This window comes from Marmota marmota, unplaced genomic scaffold, assembly GCF_001458135.2.
Source record: "Marmota marmota marmota unplaced genomic scaffold, marMar, whole genome shotgun sequence".
NCBI classification, from domain to species: Eukaryota; Metazoa; Chordata; class Mammalia; order Rodentia; family Sciuridae; genus Marmota; species Marmota marmota.
In genome coordinates, this window is record NW_026000057.1 from 16,036,020 (window position 1) to 16,042,019 (window position 6,000).

The 6,000-nt window shown below is 38.1% G+C and overlaps 1 protein-coding gene across 1 annotated transcript in view; it reads left to right on the plus strand.

The window, feature by feature from the left end:
* The window catches only part of Fnip2 (folliculin interacting protein 2), a 79,525-nt gene that overhangs the window by 13,305 nt on the left and 60,220 nt on the right, over window positions 1–6,000 (plus strand).

Sequence of the window (6,000 nt, forward strand, 5' to 3'; positions counted from 1 at the left end):
AATTCTGAAATATCTAACCCTGAGGATCTCTGTTAAAGGAGTGTGCACCTGACCTTGGAATTATGCTCTACATAAAAGCACTTTTGTACTTATGTGGTTCTTTTGACAATCTTATGGGACGATAAGGCAGACATATTTTGGGAAAGTTTATAGTACTAGAATTGGAGGGTTCTTCAATTAGTCACCGGAGTTGAAACAGGTAGAGTTAGAAGCTCTGTTTACCACGGCGAATGCTAATCCAAGTCCCAGGCATCGTGTCCTCTGTGACTTCCATCCTTCACGCTACTATATGGTCTTCTCTTCGTCCTTTGACTTCCCCATAAACCATTTAGACATTTATCTGAGTACCTGTAGCAGTGGACTGTTACCAAGTTTACTTAGGTATTTATGTGCATTTTGAGGTCAGAAATGAATTTAGTTAATTTCTGTTACCATAACTGGATTAGGACAGGTGCTTAACAGTGTGTGGAGGAATTGTGGCAGAGTGTGCTTTGGGACTTGTGTTCTTTCCATGCCATGCTGCTGACTATGTAAGATGTGTTCTTCATCCCAAATTATTCTTAAGAGTAAAGGATTTACTTACATATCACTATCTTTTTGGTATTTTTAGTTTTTATTAGAGCATTATAATACCATAATAATGAGATTCATTTGTTACATATTCATACATGCACAAAATATAATTTTATTTTGTATCTCTCCTCCTTCCCTCCCTTCACCTATTTTTTTAAAGATAGAAAAATTGTAACCAGTATTTAATGTAATTATTTTTTGATATCAGTAGGATACATTTAACGGAATAATTAATTAATTAATATCTTTAGTATTGCATATTAGAGCTTCTTATGAAAATTAGAATCTTAAAGCACTTTTTAGTGTACTCTTAACCACAGGACAGTAACTCAGTGGTGAATTGTTATGCATTTCCTATGAAATAACACCAGGCGATTCTTGCACACCTAAGCTTGCAGAAGTACAAAATAGGGAAAGAAAGGAGAGTCAACTAATTTGCAGATTATGTTCCCATTAGTCATCTTCTTAAGAGTATTAAACTACCAAAAAAAAAAAAAAAAAAAAAAAAAAAGAAATACCCATTCTGTTACTGCCATCTATTTACACAACTTTTTCTTGAAATAAATAGCTTACTACTGGATGGGGGAAAAATGTATATGTTGTGCTGACAGGTGAGCTCTGAATGCCACCTTGAGCATAATTTTGACTTCTCTAGTCCCAGTTTTCCTTTCTTTTCAGGTTGTCATTCAGCCCTCTTCACTTTGCTTGAGCAAAACTTTTGGAGACATTTCTGTTTGTAATTTAATTTTTTTTGAGAGTAGAGAAGTGCTGAGAGTTAAAAACATAGACTAGGGTTTAAGAGTGGCTGGAATATATCATCATAAACATAGTAAGTTCTGTTGGAGCAGGGGTTATGATTCGTTCATTGTTTTACTCCAGTTCCTGAATGATTGCTCAACACAGTCAGCAGGCAAGAACTACCTTTTAAATACATGGTATTCATCAGTTTTTGTTATCATTATTGTTTTCTTTTTTCTTTTTAAAAAATATTTTCTTGATTTTGATATTTCTTTATCATATATGACTTTTTAAACATTTACATTCTTAGGTCACAAGACTGCTCTTTAGACTCTTTATGTGAAGTTGTTTTTGACAGTAGAGGGTTGCTTCCTTGACCAAGAGGGGAAAGGTAAATCATGCTTTTCGATATGGGCTTACGCCCACTTCTGGTCTGATTCCTGTAAAAAGTTTGAGGCAAGAGTAAACTTGGACAATAGAACTAGTCTTGGAGGATATAGCAAATCACCCTGCAACAAATTATATAACTGTGCTCTCTTCCTTATTGCTATTACTCTTTAAAACCCTGGAGACAAAATACAGTACTACCTCTCCATTGACCTGAAAATGCTCTTCTCAAACCACTTCAGTATTTTTTTCAAAAACGCAGGTCAGATCATGTTATTGCCTCTCTTGAAAATTTGGAATTGGTACACCCCTACTTATAAAACAAAATGTGCATTCCTTGGCATAGCGTCTAAAGTCCCCCACAGGTAGTCCTGTACTCTCTCCAGTTTCATCTGCTTTGTCATTTGTCTGCAAGAAACATATTCCAGGCACACAAGATTTTGATATTGTACCATTTGCTTTTTTTGTGTTTGTGCTGTATGTACCCTCAGCCTATGATGACTCCCTTGTTCGTTATTCCCTCTGTGTCTTTGTCCCAATTTTATTCTTATGAGGACACAAGTCATTTGATTAGTGTCCTTACTAATTTAGTATGAGCTCATCTTAACTTGATTACATCCATAAAGACCTTTCCAAACAAGGTCATATTTGTAGGTATAGGAATTAGGACTAGAACCATACGTAACATATGGGTTTATAAATTTTAGAGAAATCTCTTTTGCTTGTCAGCTTTCAAGGGAATAATTCAGACTTTGACTATTGCTTTCTGCTCTTCATTAGTAGTTCCAAAAATAAGGCCTAGTTTCCATTCTAACCAGGCAGATTTTAGCATCATAGAATTTTAAAATCCAAAAACCTCCACTTGTAATTTTGTTTAAAATTTTACAGTAAAAAAAGGTAGGCCATCTTATTTTCTTGTGCTTAAATCATAGTGGGCAAATAATACATGGTCCCCTGAGGCCAGATGTGGTAGTGTTTCCTTACTCTCAACAAAAGCAGACAAACAAGATTGTTTTGATTAAAATGCATTTCTCTGAAATGGTCAGTATTTTAAGGCAAACAGCCCAGAGCTTATTGTTTATTGAAGAGTTGCCCTCAGTCATATGGAGACTGTACCATTTGATATTATACCATTTGCTTTTTTTGTGTTTGTGAGTTATCCTCAGTAAAGCCCCAGGAACTTTGTTCAGGGCTCACAGAAGTTTCATAGTAAGTGACGGTTAGATGTTGAAGTGATTATGAATGAAAATATATTTGTCACGTGACTGCTACTACTAACTCAAGCCCTGTTAGTGTGGTAGGGAAAGGAGCTGGCGGAGTGCTGGGAATCTCCCTGGATTATCTCCTTTAATCTTCACAACATGCCCTATGATCTGCTAGGGAGACTTTCCCAAGGCTATAAAACTCGTGGGAGGCAGAGCTCAGATTTGATCCCAGGCCTGTCTTATTCTGAAACCCTCATTTAGTGGCCTTTGTCAGGTCTCTTTTTCCTTTACCCAACTGTGCAACTGTTAATTCCCTCTGCTAATAATAGAGATGATGAATGTCAAAATTATGGTTGGGTGTTAAACTAAAGAAAGTGGTCATATGAGAGAAGAATAGAGTTTTCCTTGTTTCTATAAAATACTTTTAAAACATTTGTGTCAAAAAATTGAATAATCTGACATATGTACTTCTCCTGTACCTTTTATTTCCATCTTTTTTGATTGAAAAAGAACATGAAATTTTTAATAAAGTCTTATAATCATTATTAAATTTGAATTATTCCTAGGTAGGCTATCTTTGTTTTAATTGATATTTTGAAACATTCATCATAAGAATGGAACAACTTGTAAATTATAATGCTATTTTGGCAAAAATGTAATTATTGGGACAAAATAGAGTAAGAAAATATAAGGCAATTACATCTTTGTTGACTTTTTTCACTCACTTCTAATAACTTCAACCTGTGTATTTTGGTTTCTGTTTGTTTGTTTCTTTGTTGTGCTGGGGATGGGACCCACAGCCTCAAGCATTCTAGTTAGTGCCCTACACTGAGCTACAGGCCCAGTCCTTGGACTGTTTTAATACATAATTTCAGAGAGTGTTTTAATGGCCTTTTGTAATTTTAAATTCAGTGGTTTGAGTCACAGTCATCAGACTTTAGGTTGTGACAGAAAATGAACTTCAGGGAATAGTGCTTACTCAGGAATAGCTGGTTTCAAGTGCCAGCAGGAGTCTGTGTCATTCCATTGCTCACCTGCTTTTCCTCCACGTTGACTTCATTTTCAAACAGGCGCTTGCCTCGTGATGGCAAAAATAGCCACCAGCAATCCTGGGATTACCATTTACAAGCTGAGCAACTAAGTTTTGGGACTAGCTCCCATAGCTCAGCTCAGGTCATGTGGCCATGTCTCATTGCCAGATCTAGAACTTGGACTACCTCTGGACTGAGAGTAGAGGAAAAGCGCTTTCCAAAATAAACTTGCCATGCTGTTCTCAAAATTAGGAGAAAAGAATGCTGGGCATAAATTAGAACACAGGTTGTTGAAAGAAGGTACAATCAGAACTTTGTATTTTTTGCTGCTGGGATTTAAGAAAACAAATCTGCTGCACTAAAAGAGCATGTTCCTTTTTAACTAACCACTGCCAGAAAAAGGAAAGAACCAAAAATGCAGTTTGTGATTGGGTACCAGACTTTGTATTGATTTTCTTTAAAAATTACGATATTCACACTCCTTCAAAGACTTTAGAGTCCCTACTGTGTGTCACCCCCTGTGTGAAGTGCTTTATGTATTTTATTTATCTGTACAGGTACTTTGTGAGGTCAGCATTACTATACTCATTGTCCTTTATCAAAGAAGATGAAAGGTCAGAGTGTTTGGATTGAATCCAGATGCGTCTAACTTCACTTACACAGTCTCTTACTTTTACAATTGTCTGTCCATCTGTTACCTGTCTCTCTTACATCCTCCTCCAGCAGTTCCTGTCTAAGCACCTGGCACCTCGGTTCTGCCTCTTGAAGGTGTCTCCATGCCTCCCTCCATTCCTGTTGCTCTGGCCTTCATTAGGGAGAACCTGAACTCTTCTCATACATTCTCTTTGGCGTACCTGCCTCTAGTCTTAGCCCACCCCCATTTTCCTTAGAGCAGCCCAGCTGAACTTTTAAGCAGTATGGGTCTGATCTTAACAACCGTCTGTTTGCCTCGGCTTCTCCTTGCACTGAGAGCGAGATCCTGCCTCTGCCGCTTTCCACCACCTCGCCACACTCTCCAGGCTCTTTTTGTCATCTCTTCCCCTGGTGCAGCAGTCGTGCGCTTGCCACGTTCCTTAGTCTTCATAGTACATTCTTTATTCTCGTTCTCTCTTTAACTCTTACTTCTTCAGTTTTGTCTTTAAATGTCACTTTAAGTCCTCAGGGACTTCTTGCCTCTCCCACTCCTTCAATCTGGAAACCTGAGACTCCCTCACATCCTTTACTTTTTCTTTTTGCACTTTTGACAATTTTTAGCTGCACATTTACGTACAATTTATTAGTCTGATATTCCTCATTAAACCTTGGACTCCATGAATGCAAGGACTGTTTGTTAGTCACTGACTCTTTGGCATCTGCCACAGAGCCTCAAATGGGTGATGATTGAATTCATCTGAATGTGCCGAGAGCAGTACAGTTTTCATTATTGCTTTTTCTATAGTTCTCTCACTCTGGTATCATTTATTACTGAAGAATAAACCTGTATTTTCTTCTGAGTAGTTTTGTCCCAGTAGCTTTTGGTCTGCTTAGGAACAAGCTGTGCTTCCTAGCTATAATCTTTAGCACTTCAGATGCTATGCAATGATGCACTTGGTTTTCAGAACTTCTGTATCAGAGCCAGACATAATAGGGGAAAATAATAATTCAGAATATATAACTTTTCTCAATGTGACCTGAGTGTGGGTGGCTGGAAGAGGGAGTGAGAAGGCTCTACTGACTTGTTCCACATGGTCCCCTGCTCAGTGACACAGAAGCTTAAATACTCCTTTACTTCTGGTGTACCATCCTCAGAACCCAGGCAGCCAAATTTAGCCCTCTCTGCATGTCCTTGCAATTTCTGGCTGCCATCTGTGCCCAAACTGGCTTTGGAAAGAGAAGCTTTCTCTCCAATGATTTATTATTTTAAAGCAGTCTTCCCCACCTTTTTCATGAAAACCGGCAGTACTTATAAGGCACCTTGGCATCCACATTGGAGGCCATCGCCCCTGATTCCTACATACCCCAGGTCCGAGGGGATCACTATCTTTCTCTCTCTCTCTCTCTCTCTCTCTCTCTCTCTCTCTCTCTCT